Below are 11652 nucleotides of genomic sequence, written 5' to 3' on the forward strand. Positions count from 1 at the left end.
CTCACCTCACTGCAACCTCTGCCTCCTGGGTTCAAGCAGTTCTCCTCCCTCAGCCTCCTGAGTAGCTGGTACTACAGATGTGCACCACCACACCTGGCTAATTTTTGTATTTTTAGTAGAGATAGGGTTTCACCATGTTGGCCAGGATGGTCTTGAACTCCTGACCTCAGGTGATTCACCTGCCTTGGCCTCCCAAAGTGCTGGGATTACAGGTGTGAGCCACTGTGCCCAGTCCTGAATATGTATTTTTGAACATCCTGTCTTGAAGCTCACTAATCCTTTCTTCTGCTTGATCAATTCTGCTATTAATAGAATCTGATGCATTCTTCCGTATGTCAGTTGCATTTTTCATCTCCAGAATTTTTGCTTGATTCTTCTTAATTATTTCAATCTCTTTGTTAAATTTATCTGATAGGACTCTGAATTCCTTCTCTGTGTTATCTCAAATTTCTTTGAGTTTCCTCAAAACAGATATTTTGAATTCTTCTTCTAAAGGTTACATATCTCTGTTTCTCCAGGATTGGTCCCTGGTGCCTTATTTAGTTCATTTGGTGAGATCATGTTTTCCTGGATGGTCTCGATGCTTGTGGGTATTCGTCGGTATCTGGGTATTAACAAGTTAGGCGTTCATTGTACTTTTTTTCAGTCTGGTCTTGTTTGTACCCATCCTTCTTGGGAAAGCTTTCCAGATATTTGAAAGGATTTGGGTGTTGTAATTGAAGCTGTATCTGCTTTAGGGTGTACCCCAAGTCCCATAATGCTGTGGTTCTTGCAGACTTGTAGAGGTACTACCTTGGTCATCTTGGATAAGATCTGGAATAATTCTTTGGATTACCAGGCAGATACTCTTGTTCTCTTCCCTTACTTTATTCAAAACAAACAAAGTTTCTCGCTCCCCCCACCCCGGCACCCCCGTCTCTCTTCTGAGCTGCCTGAAGCTGGGAGAGGGATGACATAAATACCCCTGTGGTCACCACCAGATCTGAAGCCAACACAGCACTGGGTTTCACCCAAAGCCCGCAGTAATCACTGTCTGGCTACCACCTATGTTCACTCAGGGCTATGGAGCGCTACAGTCAGCAGATGGTGAAGCCAGCCAGCCAGGCTCATGTTCTTCTCTTCAGGGTGGCAATTCCTCCTCAGTCCCAGGCAGGCCCAGAGATGACATCTGGGAACTAGAACCTAGAGTTGGAAACCTTAGGAATCTACCTAGTGCTCTATTTTACTACAGCTGAGCTGACACCCAAGCCACAAAAGAAAGCCCTTCCCATTCTTCCCTCCCCATTCCACAGCCAGAGGAGTCTCTCCTCATGGCCACCACTGCTGCAAGCCTGTGGCACATATTCCCTGGCTATCGTCAATGTTCAGTCAAGGCCCAATAGCTCTTCAGTCAGTTTGTGGTGAATGCTGCCAGGCCTGGGACTCTTCCTTCAGGGTAGTGTGCTCCCCTCTGGCCTAGGGTATGTCCAGAAATGCCATCCAGGGGCCACGGTCTAGAATCAGGAACCCCAAGAGCCACTTGGTGCTCTGTCCTACTGTGGCTGAGCTGATACATAAGCTGCAAGACAATGTCCTCTTTACTCTTCCCTCTCCCTTTCTCAAGCAGAAAGAGTCCTCATAGCCACTGCAGCTGGGAATATTCTGGGTTACACCCGAAGCCAGCACAGCTCTGAGTCTCACCCAAGGCCCATGGCAAGTCCCACCTATGTATTGCTGCTGATTATTCAGGATCCAAGGTCTGCTTAGTCAACAGGTGATGAATCCTGGCAAGTCTGGCTTCTTCCCTTCAAGGCAGTATGTTCCCTTCTGGCCCAAGGCATGTCCAGGAGCTAGGGCCTGGAAGAGAGCCTCAGGACTCTGCCTAGTGCCCTATCTTTCTGTGGCTGAACTGGTATCCAAGTGGCAGGACAAAGTCCTCTTTAATCTTGCCTTTCCTTTTCTCAAGCAGAAGGAAGGAATCTTTCCTGGAGCTGCAAGCTGCACTTCCTGGGTTGGGAGAGGGGTGGTGCAAATGCTCGCTTGGCCACCCTGGCTGGTGTCTTACTAGATCTTGTGCCCCCCAAGTCCACTGGCTTCAAGCCCAGCACAACACCAGGACTTGCCCAGGAATTGGAGTCCTTGTGGACTAGACTGCTTTTCAAGTTTATTTAGGATCACACAGCACTTTATCCTGTGGTGGTAAGAACTCAGTCAGTTAATTCTCCTCTGGCTAGGGCTGCTCTCCTCTGGCTGGGGCTGCTCCCTCTGTGGGCTGGCTGAGTTCTGCCCCATGTTGCTTTCCACCATGACAGGGCAGCACTGAGTTCCAGTGCAATGTTTCACAGTCATTGTGGCCTCCTCCCAAGCACACACATTATCTGTCTGTGCCACATGGCCATTGCCAGGGGATGGGGGTGGGAATAGCACCAGCAATTCAAGACTGTCTTACACTCTTCAATGCCCCTTTCAATGATATGAAGTTAAAGCCAGATACTGGCTCACCTGATTTTTGGTTCTTATGACGATGCCTTTTTATGTGGATAGTTGTTCAATCTGTTGTTCCTGCAGAGAGGACAATTGGTGGAGGCTTCTATTTGACCATCTTGCTGTACCTCCTCCTGCTCCAAGACTGCTTGATTCAATGTCTGAAGAACACCGTTTCTGTTGTTTTCCTCTTCTTAGCATGTCAGCTTTGTACTTAGTATAAGGGTCTCCTCATGGTCACCAGATAGCTGCAGCAGGTCCATGTGTCACAACCTGACATGATAAATTACAGCACACAGAGAGAAGCTATAACTCTCCTGTATCTTTTTTAAAAAGTAGAGAAACCTTTACCAGAAGTCTTCTAGCAGACTTCTCATATCTCCTTGCTCAGCACAACCATGTCTAAAACAATTACTAGCAAGGGGAATGGGAGAATCATGATTGGTCTAGACCAGTCAGGATTTACCTCTTTGGAGAAACCAGTCTCTCCTGCTGCACATGGACACATAGAAGGGAGTGGGTACCTGAACAAAAGTAAAATTCCTTAAATAAGGAATAACAGGGGATGGATGTGTAGTAGATAGCCAATAGTATCATATATGGTTAGTAAAGTTTCATTCCACACACACTTACTGTCTTAAAAAATGCCCAGCCAGGCACAGTGGCTCATGCCTGTAATCTCAGCACTTTGGGAGGCCAAGGATTCTTGACCTTCTTTCCTTCTTTACTATGGGTTTTTAGTGAAAGCCCTAAGAAATAGCCAGTACATACCAATGTTTTCTCTCTCTCTCTCTCTCTCTCTCTCTCGACAGGGTCTCACTATGTTGCCCAGGGTGGTCTCAAACTCCTTGGCTCATGTGATCCTCCTGCCTCAGCCTCTCGAGTAACTGGGATTATAGATGTGCACCACTGCACCTGGCTCAACATTCTTATTCTTACCATTTTCCCTAATACTAGAGTCTCAGAAGGCTGTGCTCAGGTACAAAGTGAAATGTTGTTCACCCACAGAACAAGAGTGACCATCCTCTCAGCGTGAAACAGTGGGATCCTCATTGTTGTTCCGCTCATCCAACTCCACAGTTTTAGGGTTGCTATTTGCAGAATTCCATATTCTGGTAGCAAATTCTTTATCATTTAGGTTATTTTCAAATACAAACAACAGAATGCCCTAACTCAAATTGTCTTAAACAATGAGAATTTTTGTTAATAAGATAATAAGAAGGCTGGAAGTAGAGTATTCCAGCAGTTAAATGACTCAGAGCTTTTTCCACTTTTCTATATTGTCATTTTCAGCATATTGACTTTGTCCTCAGGCAAGCTTCTCTCTTGGCTACACAAGGTTCAAATAACCTGTCCTATGTGATAATGTCTAGTGGAAGAAGCTATGAACAAATATGGAGTAGACAACAAACAGTGTTTACTACAAATGACTAGATAGAAGAGTGCTGGTGATTAGAGCTAAGAAAGCCAAATGGTGCACCTCATTGGAAGCAAAGATGGTTGTCAAAAGTGGTAGGAAATTGCATCACTTAGAATGCTTTCAGCTGCAAGTAACAGAAAACCCAACTCAAAGTGGTGGCTTAAACAGTAAGGAAATGTAGTGGTGCACACAACTGGAATTCTAGAGGTAGAATAGGCCTCGGGTTTGGCTGAAATGCAGTTCAAGAAAGTCATCAAGAACCCAAGATAATATCAGGCCTATCCTAAGGTAGTTTCCTACTGGTCATAGGATGATAGTAACAAATACAGCTACATGCTTTGCTCATGCCAGCAGGGGAAAAATTCCATCTCTTTTTAAGAGTGAGGAAACTTTTTCCTTAGCAGTCTTTTTGACATGGCTCATTGGCCTAGATACTATTACATATCTGTTCCTAAGTCAGTTAACTTTTTTTCTAAGGGAATGCCATGTGCTACTTGGTTTAAGCATGGGTTCCTAGACCAGTTACAGGCAAAGAAGATTTTCTTGATTGAATCAGACTTATCTGAGGCTGTCTCAGTTGCTGGGGTCAATTCCTTAAAACATATGGCTACTGTGCAATGTTGGAGGGGTGGAATATATGTTGAAGAGATGACCTCAGTGTCTACTACACAAGTAGAAGCCAACATTAAGGAAAAAAGGAGAAATGGCAAAGTACAAACATGAAAGAGAGCAATTCAGAGTGCGGCTTTGACTGGAATATGCCTTTTTTTGCATGACATAGCCGGGTTGACCCCATGCAAAATAGAGGTTTCAACAACCAGTATCTAACATCTTTCACCTAATATTTTATCTGTATATATGATTCAACAGTTGTCTTTAATTATAATTCAGTTTCTGTAAGTTCTTCTATAATCACTTCTTAAAAATTAAATTTCCTGCCAGCATTCTAAAAATGGCAATATGATACTCACACACACACTATGCAAGTACTAAGTATTTTACAAAATTAAGATTTCTTAATTTAAATGTCTTAATATAAATTGTCAATAATATTTATAGAGAGTTCAGTGTAGACATAGGTTTACCCTGGTCCCTGAAAGAATAAACATTTCACATTAATTTCCATTCATAGTAATTTTCAGTCAGACCTGTGACTATCGGGGATGCATGTACAGCTATTAAGATCATAGATTTGGGAGCACATGTAGGGATCCTGATATTTCATTTTATTATTTTATTATTTTAACTTTCTTTTTTGAGACAGTCTTGCTCTGTCACCTGGACTTCGGTGCAATGGCACAATCATAGCTCACTATAATCTTGAACTCCTGGGCACAAGCAGTCTTCCCACCTGGGCCTCCCAGAGTGATGGGATTACAGGTATGAGCCTCCACACCTGGCTAATTAAAAAATTTGTTTTTAATAGAGATGGGATCTTGCTATTTTGCTCACGCTGATCTTGAACTCCTGACCTCAAGCAGTCCTCCCACCTCAGCTTCCCAAAGGGTTGCGATTACAGGTGTGAGCCACCATGCCTAGCCTCATTTCAATCATTTTGGAAAATGTATAGTTTTGTTCTTAAAAAGGATCAAGAAACTCAGCCTGTGGTCCCAGCTACTCAGGAGGCTGAGGAAAGAGGATTACTTGAGCCCAGGAGTTTGTGGCAATAGTGTGCTATAAATGTGCCTGCAAATAGACACTGTACTCTGGTCTGGGCAATATAAGAAAAGAGGTTTAATAGAGTCACAGTTCCACATGGCTGTCTCTAAAAAAATCAAGAAGCTCAAACTGAAAGACTTTTTATTCTAAAAATGTTTTATTGTCATTATCCTATTGTCTTTGAAAGTATTCTGTGATGACATTTACATTTCAAAATTAAGAAGAGGAGAACATACCTCTTGAGTAGCACAAGAAGGAGAAACTGTCAAACACTGATGGGCTTCTACCATGGTAGTTCTGCCTTTTTTTTTTTCAGTGTTATTTGAATCTATGATGTTGTTCATGAGGGCTTTGGAGTGATTTTTTTTTCTAAAACACAAATCTGATCATCTTGTTCCTCTGCTTAAAACGCATCACCTGCCACTCACAGCCCTCAGGTTTGATCCCACATTCCTTTGCCCAGCCACAAGGGCTATGGTGAGAAACCCCTACTTAATTTCCACTTCGTGCTCTGACTCACCTCCCTGCTGTCTGTCTGTATTCCAGCCACCTTGATAGATTACTTGCAATTTCTCAAATGAGTCAAGCTCTTTCATGCTCTCCCAGGAGCACCTTTTATCCCTCTTTTCTCCTAATCATCTCTTTTCTTTAGGATACTCTTACAGTATTGTCTCTCCTGGTTTAGACACCCCTCATATGTATAGCCATATCACTCAGGGCTGACGTGTTGATATGGTTTGGCTGTGTCCCCACCCAAATCTGATCCCAAATTATAATCCCCATAATCCCATGTGTGGAGGGAGGGACCTGGTGGGAGGTGATTGGATCATGGGGGCAGTTTCCCCCATGCTGGTCTCTTGATAGTGAGTGAGTTCTCATGAGATGTGATGGTTTTATACGTGTTTGACAGTTCCTCCTTCACATGCCCTCTCTCACCTGCTACCATATAAGACATGCCTGCTTTCTTTTCTGCCATGTTGTAAGTTTCCTGAGGCCTCCCCAGCCATGTGGAACTGTGACTCTATTAAACCTCTTTTCTTTATAAATTACCCAGTCTTGGGCAGTTCTTTATAACAGTGTGTAAATGGACTAATATGCATGTCATTGCACTACTCACAGCACACTGTTTTGAAGATGTCTATTTACTGATTCTTTTTCATGTCCTTGCCTTTGTGTCTCCAGAGCGCAATACAATAATTGGCAGCAAATAGGCAACTAAACATTTATTGGATGAATGAATATAGTTTTTTTCTTACATTTGCTAATAACTAAATAGCAATGATTTGTTAAGCAGCTTTTACATGCAGGCACCATAGTAAATGCTTTATATTATTTATCTCATTTAATTTCATAGTCGTTATGTGAATAGGAATCACTATCCTCATTTTTGCAGATGAGGTAATAGGTCTAGAAACATTCAGTAATTTATCTAAAATTAAGTGACAGAGCTAGGATCAACCCTACATCTGTTAGGTTCCAAATCTTTGCTTTTATCCTCCATGCAACACATTATGGAGATCCTTCCTGATACCCTAGGTGAAGAAAGGGACTGGAAACTCTGGTCTGATGGCCTCCAGGATCAATATTCAGTGGACTCCATTCAGTGTCCAAGGGTGGGATGGTGCTAATCTCAGTGTTATTCTAGGCAAATATTCAAGCAATAAGCAGTGCTCTAAGATAAGTAGGCACCATTTCCATGGCTTTAGGGTTATCATTTACCTTCCAAGAAGAATGCTAGGTGGAGGCTATGGGTATAAGATGCAGTATTCAGTCTTTTAGGAGACAAGATCCAGAGCTAACAATGCATCAGATGCCCAACTAGGAAGACTAGGTCTTAGAATAAGTCTCCATCCCAAAAAGAGTTGGAATACTAAGTAAGGAACTGAGGTTGCGGCACAGTGATAGAAACTTAGCCAACATGGCAGCGTTAGGGACTAATATGTGGTCATCCTGAACTTGTCACACAGCAAGTCTATGCCAACAAGGAAAATTCTAAATTCTATTTATAATATATTGAATACTCTAAAGTATTCCCTACCCTAGACCCAGGAATTGAGCAATTATATGTGGGGGTAAATGACCGACCCCAGTGACGTCCAGAATTGGAAACAGCCTATCTCCCTGGTGAGTCAGGCAATGAGTCAAGAGAAAAAATATGCTGAGCAGCTTCCTAGGTGAAGAATTCATGTCAAACAGTTGCTAAATCAGTATTAGAAAGAGAAAGCAGCTTTATTTATCCTAACTTAATCCTTCCTGAATTTTTAGAAAACAGTCCTTAATTACATTCTATATTGACACTTACTTTCTTGCCTTATTATATGTAAAGGAAAACTAAAGAATGTGTGTTTTAAAAATCTGATTATTTCTTTCTCTTACTAAAAATATTTCCCCTTACTAAGAGGTCTTCTCTTTCTTAGAAGTAGCAAAGAAGATTCAAGTTATTTTCCTTATGTCATTAAGTTTTGTTTATGTGTTCTCTTTTGATGTTTTATTTCGAAAGTCCTGTACAGAAATAGGACTTTCCTTTACTTCATCATCAGTTAGTTCTTGCCTGGCTCCAAGTTTCTGCAATTCCCTTCTTCCCTCATCAAAGGCTTCATGGTCCTAACCATGAGCTGAACTTATCCTACTGTCTAATACACAACTTGAACAGAAGAGATTTAAGGGATTGTAGCCCAATACTATGGGATTCAGCATCAAGTCACCCATGTTGCCAGGCCAACTCTAACTACCTGCTCAAGTTCTGATTACAGTCTGTCTCATCCTCCAAGACCCACTTGTGTACCTGCTTGTGCTTCAGTTTAGTTAACGGAGTTTCTGCCTTGCTTCCCTGTGGCTGGTACTGACTCTGTTATTGGTTTGGTTTCCTCTCAGATTCATATTTTCTCCCATTTGGGGCACCCCACTCTGAGTATCAGAACCCATAGCATCAACTGTGTGAATTTATCGATTGTTATACTCTTAGGTATCATGCTGCCCTATAATTTCCCCCAGCACCTTGAGTGAGGATTGCCTACCCCATCTCTCCCATCAGGCTCTGGGTGATCCCACCTGGTCTGATGGGTGGCTCTAGTTCTAAGTGCTGGTGCCTCAGAAGCAGCTCCATCATGAAGCAGTTAACCCAGCCCCTTATCTAGATTTGACTTTATCTTTAGTTAAGGGAGCTTCCTGAACTTCTAGCACTTGATGAAGCAATCTAGAAAATTTGAGGTTAAACATTATTTTAGGGTAGAAATAGTACAAACATAAATAGAATAACAATATCACAATTCACAATTCACATGCTAATTTAAGTAAAGTATTTTAACTTGGAACTCTATGTGGAAGACTTCAGTCACTTCCAAACACTGATATCTTGGGACTTGATGTAATCCTACTCACATATGTTTCACATTATACAGTGTAAAGGGAAGGGCGAGTAACCATTTTCTTCAAATGAGAAACATAACTCAAAAGAATAAATTTCCAAGCACATGAAAATTAATTTGCATACTCTTTGGAGACAGAAAGAGTTTCTTTTCATTAATTCCAGTACCCTTCAAAAATGAAAGCATAAGGAAAAATATTGTTTCTTCACTGTAAAACAACGTGACAGTCTTCAGCCTCATTTTCGCTGCCTCTGCTATCTCAGCTTCCCACTAGCTGAGTTCAGGATCTCTGCTGGCAGGTGTAGTACTACCACTCTCCCCAAACTGGTCCAACCTGGAGGCTGGATATGCTAAAGAGCTCTCAGCACAGGCTGACTCTACCTTCACTAAGCTGAGTATCAAGTCACTACCCTTGGGTTGGTAGAAACAGAGTGTTCCTTTCAACAAACACCTAATGTGCCAGGTTCTGAGCCAGGCACTGGGCAAAGGCAGATCCAGGTTTTGTGTGGCCTGAAATCATGTACTTTGGAGGCCCTTACTAAGAAAAAAAAACACTTAATTGCAGACCAAAATTGGTATGAAAATGAATAGGAGAAAAAAATTGTAACAAATTTAATTTTTCAAAAACTGACAAATGCCACTAAAAATTACAAAATCCAGAAAAATGATATAATGTTTTTATTAACTTATTATCTGGCACATCTCTGTTACATTTTTCTATATTTTTGTCTGCATATTCTTTAACCATCTTTTCATATAACAATAATTATGTAAATTTTTTGTAGAAATAAAAATAGTTATAAGAATGACAATGTTAAGCCAGGTACAGTGGTGTTTACCTATGGTTCCAGCTACTAAGGAGGCTGAGGTGGGAGGATTGCTTGAGCCCAGGAATTCAAGACCAACCTGGGCAGCATAGTGAAGATCTATGTTTAGGGTTCAAATGCTCAGAATTATAGGCATACTCTACAGATAGATGTGTGTGATACTGAAGTCTGGCAATGCCAGGAGCATAAGGTGATATCAGTGGATAGGTAAAGAAAGAAAAGGGATTTGAAAATGTGAGGTCAACCAAGGCAGATAGAATTTATGTGCACCTAATCATAGTTTTTGAAAACCATTTGCAGAATTGGTGCAAAAAAATTAAGGCAAGATTTTTTCTTTGATTTATTTCTTTTTTTAAATCAGTAGCACAAGGAACTTTGGCAGTTTGTTTCTCTTGGTAAAAATAAAAATGTCCTTTAGATAATATTCATGTTGATTATAATGAATGATACAAGTAAGTAAAATAGAACTAAGTCTGTATTTAGCATTAGAAAAAGAAAAAGTCCTTAAAAGAGTTCTGAGAGAAGTCTTAAAGATGTGCTCCAAGTTGTAGCTGCAAACAGTTTTCACAGGCCTCCCACTACTGCTAAGTCTGTAAGTACTGAACCATATGTTTCTCTCAAGTATAAAAATATGAAGTTGTAAATTTTACTAAGAAAAATTCTGTTTATCGTTATATCTGTTGAGTAGACTCCCTATTGGAAAATTGCATTAGCTAATGCCCTGCGAGTCATACCCACCAATGACATATTGCTCATTTTGTTTTTTTATGGTACTTGACTGTACTGGAACATCATGGTCTGGAAAATTATACTACTTGTTTGTACATGTGTCTTGGGCTGTGTAGTCATTCTAGCTACAAAACGTTGCAACATACAACTACAAATGTGCTAGATGTCATGAGTTCTTTACAAGATTAAAATAAAAAGAGATAATATGGTATTGGACTCATTTTTTATTTTATTTTATTTATTTTATTTTATTTTATTTTCTTGAGACAGAGTCTTGTTCTGTTGCCCAGGCTGGAGTGCAGTGGCACACGATCTCGGCTCACTGCAACCTCCGCCTCCCAGTTCAAGCCATTCTCCTGCTTCAGCCTCCCAAGTGGCTGGGATTACAGGTGAGCGCTACCACACCAGGCTCCTTTTTGTATTTTTAGTAGAGATGGGGTTTCAACATGTTAGCCAGGCTGGTCTTGAACTACTGACCTCAGGTTATCTGCCTGCCTCATCCTCCCAAAGTGCTGGGATTAGAGGCATGAGCCACTGTGCCTGGCCTGGACTCAATTTTACCAATCAAATTAATGTAGTATTTTGGTTCCATAGTTTAGTAATTACTTATATTTACTATAATTTTAATTGACAGAAAGTGGATTATGGTCAGTGCTCAAACTTACCTATACTTTTAGACAATGCTGTTCCATGATGTATGTTTTAAGTGTATCTTTTTAATGTAATGTGTTCTGGAACAGCCAATAAAAATTAGTCACATTTAATTCTTCATAGTTTCAGTGCCCTTAATTAATGGGGCCCTTACATTTTTTTAAGTCAAAATTACTTTGGTCTAAGATAAGACAAACCCTCCCCCAAGGCTACATATTTCATCTTTTTGTCCAGTAGTTTTACCAGTAGGTATAAGTAGAGAAACTTCTCTATTTTTTCCACTCTACTTGCTTAAGCACACTTTGCTTGTGGTGTAGGAATCTGGTTGACCCTGGCAAAATTACAAAGAAGAAACATTTGTCTTAGATGCCTGTCTCTTCTTTCCTAGAGGCACACTTCCCCACAGGGGCCCATCTCCAGCACTCTGTCCTTCTAGATTCTTCCCTTCAGTTCCTAATACCTTATTCTGTAAAATCACAAATACTATACTTTCTTTCTCCATTTAAGGTTTAGTTATTCTGTGTTTATTTTCTTA

The sequence above is a fragment of the Macaca thibetana genome, chromosome 13 (genome assembly GCF_024542745.1).
Source record: "Macaca thibetana thibetana isolate TM-01 chromosome 13, ASM2454274v1, whole genome shotgun sequence".
Lineage (NCBI taxonomy): Eukaryota > Metazoa > Chordata > Mammalia > Primates > Cercopithecidae > Macaca > Macaca thibetana.